Source organism: Anas platyrhynchos, chromosome 14, assembly GCF_047663525.1.
Source record: "Anas platyrhynchos isolate ZD024472 breed Pekin duck chromosome 14, IASCAAS_PekinDuck_T2T, whole genome shotgun sequence".
Taxonomy (NCBI): Eukaryota; Metazoa; Chordata; class Aves; order Anseriformes; family Anatidae; genus Anas; species Anas platyrhynchos.
Window position 1 is genome coordinate 1,405,971 of NC_092600.1, and position 9,015 is coordinate 1,414,985.

A 9,015-nucleotide genomic window follows, 5' to 3' on the forward strand; every position below is an offset into this window, starting at 1 on the left:
CTGGAATCCACAAATGAAAACCAGGTTCCCACTGGCAGGAAGGGCAAGCTTCGCTGGTGTCCGTGTGAGCGCCTCGCCCAGCACAGACGCTCGGATGGTTTCGAAGTTCAGCTGGATTCAAGGGGAGCCACCCAGGCTTGCTCCAACCAGGGCCAGCCTTGAGCATCTCACCCAGGCTGCACTCACAGCGGTGGTGAAGCACATCTGTGTATTTAGGGACTTCCAGCACCAGCACTGTGTGTAGAGACAAAAAAATAAGAATAAAAAGTGTAAGGTGCTCTAAAATGGGGTTTGATACTAGCGCACAGCACCCAGGCTTTGGGAGAGCGGTGTTCAAGAGCTCTGATGTGACAGCCTCGAGCACTCCTGAAAGCTCAGGGGAGATCAGCTCCTGTGTTTTTGCTCTCAAAAGTCCCTCGCTGACTTTTTCCTGGGGAAGCGCCGCTGGCCACTGGCCCGCTGCGTGGTTTCTGGAGGTGGGCAGGCACGGCAGAGCAGGCGACGGCTGCTTCTTCAGCCTGGAGGAGTTACAGGGACTGGGAGCTCTCCGTGCTGGCTGCTCTCAACAGCTCACCTCTACTTAAATTCCTGCTCGATCCACATGATTCGCTGTCAGTTCAGAAAACGCTTTCCCTGCTCCCTCCGGATTTCTTGGTTTCCATGCCACGAGCACTGGAAATAAAATTATTATAATAATGATTACGCTACAACAAAAAGGCTACCCCCAAAATTACAGAGTCTGGAAGAAACAAGGGAGTTAAAAACCCCGGGATAACCATAAGTGTTATAATTCCATGCTCACACTAAGTGCAGAACAAGCCTCGGCAGCCCCCACAGCAGCAGCCCCCGGCCCCGCCGTGCCGCGGAGCCCCGGGCACAATACTCATTAAAAGGGACTTCTGGGTTTAACGAGAAAACATCAGACTCCAAACTGCAGTGGAGAAGTCAGATGCAGGGTAGATAGGAAGGGAGATGTCACTTTGATACAATTCACACTGTATTTTAGCTATTCCTCTTTTTTTCATTTCCACTTTTGAAGAACACAGAGGATGCTTTTCCTTACGAACAGCACACACATTTATGCTGTTTCCCCCCCTCCAGCTCAGCACGTGCTCCCCGGGGCTGTGCTGCCCTTCGCTGGTGCTGGCAGAGCTCCTCCAGCCCGGGGTCTCGGCAGCCTTTTGCTGCAGCTCTCGAGCCCCCATCCCGTGGTGCTTCCCTGCCCTGCACATACACGTGCACCTGCTTCCTTGGCTCTCCAGATCCCTTTCCTTTCCCCTGAATTAAGCCACTAACTCTCTGACTTCTCAGTTCTTGCGTAGCCCCTCAGGTAGCAGAATTATTCGCATTTTTCCTTTTCTCTCCCTGCTGAGGTGCAGCACCTGAACAAGAACCAACCAGCCAGGGATGCACCCTCCAGCCAGACCTTCCCTGTAGCATTTCGGTTCACCTCGCGTTCTCCCCTCATTGCCAAACAAAGATGGTTTCTGCAGGAAAGAAGTGGAATGAAAGAAATGTGAGCTCCAGAGTACCCAGTGACAGAATTCCTGCCCGCTGGGGTGCCAAGGGACTGAACCGAGTCTAAGAAAAAAAAATCATTTGAAGGCTTTCTTCAATTTACGCTCGCAAATCTGCACATTCTCAAAGTGGCTGATTTTCTTGTTGTCCTCAAGCCCCTCTCACACAGCACCCGACCCAGCCCTGCTTCAGTACCTTAACATCAGAGGGCGTGCGGTGTGCTCGGGGACACGAGGGTGACATCCCATCGGAGAGAACAAATAAAACAATCGGTACCACTCGCTGCCCCGAGGGCTTCCTCAGGCAGGACTGAATTTCCCTGGAACCCAGAGAACAATTCCCTGCATGGTGTATTGATGGGGCCTGGGCTTGGTCGCCAGTACGAACACACACACACACACATAATTTTTTCTTTTACATTTTTGCGTGATGACTTGCATGACAAGCCTAATAAAAGCTTAGACAAAAAACCCAAAACACACAAAAATGTAATACTGTTTTATATTAACTTCCAGAGCGCTTCGGCGGCTGCAGGAAGAAGCTGCATTAAAACATTAGAACAAAAAGCAGTCAAGTATGGAAAAAATAAATGCCCACTTAAAAACCATCCACTGTTTCTGAGCTGGCACGGAGGAACACATCGCTGTGGGCGGCGCTTGCTGCTCCCACAGCACCTTTGAGCAGTGCTGGCTCTGTCCCTCCACAGCTCCCTCCCGCAGGGCTCACCGCGCAAGGTGCTTAAATCCCAAATCCCAGGGCCCACACACAGCCTGCCGCAGCAGGAGCCTGCAGCGGGGCAGGGTCTGAGCTCCTGGGGCACAGCACAGCTCATCCGGCCTCCGCCGAGCCACGAGGGCTTTCTGGAGAGGGCCGGGTGCTGGCAGGAGCCAACGGGCCTCCTGCCTCCTGCAGCATGGCACGTGCATCCCAGTGCCAGTCCCAGTCCCAGTCCCAGCCCCATTCCCAGTCCCAGCCCCAGTCCCAGCCCGTTTCCTGCCTCCCAGCCCCGCTCGGCTCCTGCCCAGCTCCAGGCAGCAGGGAGCAGGGCTCATCCTCCAGCCACACTGCCATGCTTGCCAAAGGAAAAAAAAATACAACAAAACCCCTATATTGCAACACAAAAAACAAACAGCGTGCGTGTGTTAAGGCAGGATCCCTCTCGTCTCCCCTCTCAATGTATTTATAGCCTACCTGGGGGGAACGGGAGGCGTTTTGTTACTAATGACCCTCTGGCATTTGAAAACCAGCAGTAACAGTTTAAAAGCGTGATCTATATCACAGGGCCACAGGAACAGCTCCGCATGGAAATGGGAACGGCTCTCTGAGAAGCTGATAGTGCACTGCAAACACCCCGCTCCAGCTCCAACTGTGCCAAGCAGCTGCAAGAAAGAAATACCAGCAGGAACGGAAAAATGTTTCCACTTATTTTCCTAGGCCTCGTGCCATCAAAAAAAGCCCTGGAAGGGGGCGGGGGGCCGGGGCTCCCCATGACACCCGTGCGAGGTGTCGGCCCCGTGAGCAGGGTCAGCAGGGGAACGTCCGCGGCGTTGTGTCCGACACCAGCGGCACCGGCACCACCACGGCCAGGGGCACCCGGCGTGGGCAGCAGCATCGGCTCCCCCGGTGGAAACCAGCCCCGCTCCCAGCGCCAAAACCAGTAGCTGCACTCGAAACCACTTCCTCCACCTCGTAACAATGCACAGAGGAATTTCCACAAATCCCAAGGCTGCCCTGACTTCCATTTCTAAACTTGGAAAAAGAAATGCCAGGACATTCCTTTGTTGTTCCAGCTCACTGGCTGTTTGATCTGGGTTTTTTTTCTCCAACCGAGCCAATTAAAGAATCCCAATTTCCCCTGGAAAAAGCATAAAGTGGTAAAAAACAATGCGCTCGCTTCTTTGATTCTTAACTAACTGTTTCCAAGCCGGACCCAAACCTGTCACCTAGTGCTGGGCAGCAAGGTTTAATGCCTAAGCAGCGTTTTGGGCAGGGAGAGGAAGCGATAGCTGCATTGGCACCGCTGCGCTCCTGCTGCTTCTGGAAGGAAACGGCGTAAGGCTGCCCGTGCCCAGCGGCTGCTCTGGCTCAGGTAAGCTCAGGATGGCCCCGACCAGTCCCTGCTGCCCGTTTCCCATCAGGGAAACGCAGGAGGGGGTTAGGAGCACTTAGGATGAGCTCTGGGCAGCCGAAGCACGTAGGGATGGACACCTTGCCACGTGGCTCAGACGGACACGCGGGGTGTGCGAGGCGCACGCTGCTGACCAGCAGCCCTGCGCCAGGAATAACGCGGGCAGCAGCCTCGCCGCAGCCACGCAGCAAAGCTCGGAGGGTGGCTGCTCCCTCGAGCGTGAGGAAACATCCATTCTTCTGTCAGGAAGAAGGAGAGACAGGAACCTTGAACTCGAGGAGGAAGGACCGGGTTCCTGTTGTTCAGCTGGGGTAATTAATATCATGCACACCGAGAGGGGCCCGAGGGGAGCACGTGCTGCCTGCGGAGACCCCGCGCGGGGCCTGTGCCGCTGGTGGGACTGGCTTGGGGATGGTGTGCTGCCCACAGCAGAGGGAGAAATCCCGCTGGGTTTTGGTGTTAATCTATAAAACCCCAACAGCCTCCTGCTGACAGCACCGTGCCCTCGTGGTGGAGGTGCCGGGGAGCTCGTCCTGAGCCCCGGTGAGGTGCTGGTGGCGCAGCTGTGGTCACAGAGGGGGGAGCACAGCCTATTTCATCTCTCAAAGCACCTCGGGTTTTGAGAAAAATACTGTAGGTGAAGACTTCCAGCCTCTCTCACGTGGAGATACCAAACCACTTATTCATCTACTGATTCCAGTGGGAATTTAACGCTTGGCATTGTTGGAGTTGGGATGCAGAGACACTGACACCTCTGTCTTCTCAGCTCCGGTTCTGCCGTGGACTGGGAGGCCCCGGACCAGCAGAGCCAGCAGCTGAAGGTCGTTGCCGTGGCCTGAGTCAAGATGTGAGCCCTGCGAGGCTCTCGTAAGCCATCAGGCACTGGCCCAGTGCAGACAACGATGCTATCCTCATATCCTCATATCCTCCACCGCCTGGGGTCCGGGCACACCCTGAGACCGATGTGCTCCAGCCCAGCCTCAGCGTGCCGGTGGGTGTTGGCGAGGTTCTCTTCTCATGATACGACAGGGATGAAGCTGAGACCTCTGCCTTTTTTTTTCTTTTTTTTTTTTTTTTGGTGGTATCTTATCATCCAAGAGCTCATTAACCAAGAATTCCTCATGCTGTTTATTTTCCATTTGTCCATATGCTCCCCACAAACCCAGCCTCATCTCTGTTTTAAGTTTATACTTAGAAGCAGTAATTGGAAGGGCTGAACAAAGGCACGAAGGAAGGCAACACAAGCACTAACAAACTTACCAGATGTTTCGGATTCCTGCGTTTCCCCGAGAAGCAGGATCCTTAATGTTTTGATCATGTCATCACAGCACAAAACCGTTGCAGGCCGGAATACGACTGGCTCCTCTTCCCCGACTATTGGCCACAGAGGCAGTAACTCATGTCACCGCGAGCCACCCAAACCCACGAGCAAAAGCAGAAACCTGGGACGAGCCTGTGCAGCACCGGTGCCTGCAGCGGGACGGTCCCAGGGATGCATTTGGCTTCAGACTTTGAAAACACGGGGCCGAACTGTGCTGCTCTGCTCCTGCTGGTGCGGCGTGGAGCTGGGCTGGCAGCAAACAGCCCCGCCTGGGGGCTGCAGCCCCACAGCAGCCCCGCTGCAGCTGTGGGGTTTGGGTCAGGGCACCACCACCTGCCAGGGCTGTCCCCAAAGGGCCGAGCACCCCAGGCAGGTCCTCACCAGGGATCAGCACCCAAGGGTGGCACCAGCACCAGCACAGGGAGCTGGCTGTGCCATGCTGCTGGGCAGTCTGCTGGGCATCCCTTATTTCGGTTCAAGAGTGCTCATTTCCTTGATGTTTTATGTCAATTCAAGAAGGATTTAAACTTTACCAAAGTAAAACACCATGAAGCTGAAACACGGGGAGTTGCTGGTTACATTAAAATGGTGCTAATTTGCTTGTAGATAAGGCCTTGTTTTCCAACACAGCTCTTGCAAAACGCTTGTGACAACATCACAGCACTCTACAGAATGGAAAGAAGGAAAAAAAGTGGGAATAGCAGCAATTCTGTGCGCTGCAAGCAGCCGTCGAGGCCGCTGGCATGGGGGAGATGGCACTCGCGTTACGGCCAGCAGCCTCCCTCCCTGCAGTTTGACGGTCACTGAGAGGAAAGACTGTCACCACAGCACACAGAAGGGACTCCTGCCTGCCTGGGACAGTGACGCCGGTCCCCAGGCGCCCCCAGCTCCACCCAGGTGATGCAGGAGGCTGGGGGATGTGGAAAGAGAGACAAAGAAAGCCCTCCTGCCTCCGTCCTGTGGGGTGCTCCAAAGAGCTGCAGAGCTCTGCAAACAACAGCCCTGCAGGCTCACAGAGACCGGCTGAATACATGAAATTAATTAGGGGAAGAACACTAAAAGCAGACTAAATACTGGAAATCATGAACTAAAGCACAGCTCACATCATGATCGGAAGGGGAACTTCCCAATTTGATTGCAGAAAGCAATTTACCTCAATTAGTGGGGACATAAACAGAGTGCTTGCTTAATAGAAGCACTGCCTCTCCAAAAAGCCTCTCCTAATTGCGTCTCTCCTCTCGGCATTTGCAGAACTTCCAGAGGCAAGTTTCGTGGTGGAAGGGCCCCGCTGGCCGTGCCCTCTGCAGAGTGGCACCATTACTGTCACATTGAGCTGCCTCAGCTGGTCCCCAAAATGCTGGGAGGAGGAGGGGAGCCGCGGGGATGGGCAGAGCTGTCCCCTGCCCTCCTGCCTCTGCTCCAAGCACACCCAGGGGCACCCGCAGCAGCTTCAGGACGTGTTTTGGGTTTGCTTTTCATTTGGGAGCTTTAAACCATCGTCCTGTCAAAGCCAAGCTCTGTGTTATCCCGTGCGTTACTGGCTGCACCTGCAGGCTTGAACCAACCTTTAGGTTTCTGGGCAGTGGCAGCTCCCCTCTCCTCTGCAACGCCAGGGTTACAAAGCCCAGCCTGCACCCAGCCGCATCCCGGCCCCGCGGTGCACAGCCGAGCATCCCAGGGCAGGAGGATGCTGCGATGGCCCCCGGCCGCCCCGCACATCTGCAACCCCTTTCCTTTCTTCTCCTGTTCTTTTCCCCCTCCCAGAGCACTTTAAAGGTCCAGATGAGGCCATAATTAGGCGAGCAGTTAAAGTGGCGACCTGGCAGGGCACTGACCTCCGGCCGTGGGTAGGAAGCAGTGGCTGTGGGTGGGCTGGGGCTCAGCCTTGAGCCGCGCACGGCGCCCCAAAACCAACACTTGTGTGCAAGCGCTCTTCCTCCAACCCCATCACGGCCCCAGCTGTTTTGTCTGTGCAAAGGAAACACGAATTTGGGTGATACTCCTGTGCTGTGCAGAGCTGCCTGCCCACCTGCCCCATCCCCTGTGCTGCACCAACACTGCTTGTTGTGGCACGAGGTGCCCGGTCCTGGCTCTGTCCCCTGCGTCCCCTGACACTGCTCGTGGGCATCACACCGTCCTGCTGCCCGCACGGGGCTGTGCTGCTCCTAGCTCCGCGCTCCGGCACGTCCCAGCATATGTTTTTAAGTAGTGCTGTTTGCGGTCGCTCCGCTCTCTTATCACCGCCGCGACCTTTGCTTGTTGCAGATTAGTGGCTGGAGCCAGTTGGATTTGTTTGATTTCTGTTGATGGTTATTAGGCAGAGGAAGTGCCAGAAGGGATTTTGACCTCGAGTTTAAACCTATTCCAATTAGAGCCACTGAGCCTTTAATTACTGTGCTCCAGCCACTTCGGTTAAAGCAACAACAAAAACAAACACAGAATCTGGTTGAAGATGGGCTTCCTTCTCATCGGCCCTTGGATCGGCTGCCTGCTCTGCCCGTTGGCTGCCCATTGCCCCGATCCCATTCCCGTTCCCCCCATGTTCCTGCCTGCCCTGCGTGGCCGCAGCAGATGAGGGGCACGCACCCAACGTGCAAGGCTGGGGCATGGCGAGCGGCACACTGAGAGGCCAAGAATGCTTCGGAAGTGCTGGTTTCTTACTCAGTATTGAGCAATTCAGTTAAAACCCCAAAAAATCAGTCCAGAGCTTGCTCTGCTTGGCTCTTGGACATGAGCAGCGTTTTGCTGGCCCCAGGACCACGGCACCCTTTGGCTCCCGGCACAGCCCCTTCTGATGCTCTGCGTAGAGGTTCCTGCTTTTTGCAGTCTTTAATTTCTTACATCCACTGCTATTAGTTTGGGTTAACGTATTTTAAGCTCAGCAAAATGGGGGTCATGCCTGTGTAAGCCCTGCCGTTTAAAAATAGTTTCTAGGCTACATCCCACAATCGATTCTTTTGTTAAACAATGACTAAGCCCCGAGCTCCAACACTTCCCCTCCCTGACCCACTTTTGTTTATTACCCAAAAATTTCAGAAAAGCAGCAAAACGGAAATCATCCTCGTGAGTGTCCCAGCAGCCCAGGCACACACACGGGGCTGGCACGCAGTGAGCGCCCCACACCAGGGCAGTGCCACCATCACCCCACGTCTCAGGAAACCTCTGGGTGCGTTTCCTACATCCCGGTGCTCCCGTACCTGGTGGGGTGCCCTAAAACAGCTCGACCCAACCACCTGCAGCCAAGGCCAAGACCCAGCAGGTGCTGAAAGAAGAGAAAATTGTGAACTCACCTACTGATTCCTCTTGGGTTTCCATACACTTATCAGAGCCGTGAAGGAACAGTGAGCCCAGGATGTTAATTAAGGTCTCTTCGTTAGAGCACAGAGACCAGAGGGCACCCAGTGCTTGTACAGCAGCAGCCAGCTCGGCTGCAGGAGCCAGAGCTGCTGCGCGCCTCCTGATCTGAGGAGCCCATCGCCATACAGCAAACCCACCTGCCTTGATGAAAAGCTCTTTATTTACACACAAGAAAACATCCAAAAAACGACATTCTCTTATTTTACACAGAAACCAGCTTAGAACTACTTGCAGGAAAGAGAAACAGAGAAACCCCTCGTTGTTTGAGGCCACGGTAACTCAGCTTAGCATTTCTGCAGCAATACACGTGAGGAGAATGATTCCCAGTCCAATTGTTTTGACAAGGGAGATACCAGATTGATACGTTATCATCGATCCACTGCTGAGAAACAAACCCTGAATGGATGTGGCCTTGCTGGCTGGGGCAGGGTGAAGGCCTGGCAGCAGCAGGAGCAGCCCGGTGGGCCCTGCCGGCCCAATTAAACCTACAGCCATGCTTTAAATGTGGCACAATGAACACTGCGGTGGGTACTGGGAACACTTCCTTCGGGCTGTAAGAGAGGGAAGCGAATCCCAGACACCCCAGAAATCACCTGAAGCCCCAGAGGACGAGACAGCAGCGTGCCTCGGGCCCTTTGGGGTGCTTCCCACCGCCCTCAGCTCCGGCTGATTCCCCCAGGCACCACAGGCA

At 54.8% G+C, this 9,015-nt stretch overlaps 1 long non-coding RNA gene across 1 annotated transcript; it reads right to left on the bottom strand.

Annotated features, from left to right (window-relative positions):
- Positions 1 to 240: 240 nt before the first annotated feature.
- Positions 241 to 3,008, bottom strand: LOC119718403 (uncharacterized). The gene is made up of 3 exons (XR_005269440.2): positions 2,710 to 3,008; positions 1,383 to 1,487; positions 241 to 672 (listed from the first exon to the last, which is right to left on the bottom strand). It is a non-coding gene; the product is annotated as an uncharacterized lncRNA (long non-coding RNA).
- Positions 3,009 to 9,015: the final 6,007 nt, after the last annotated feature.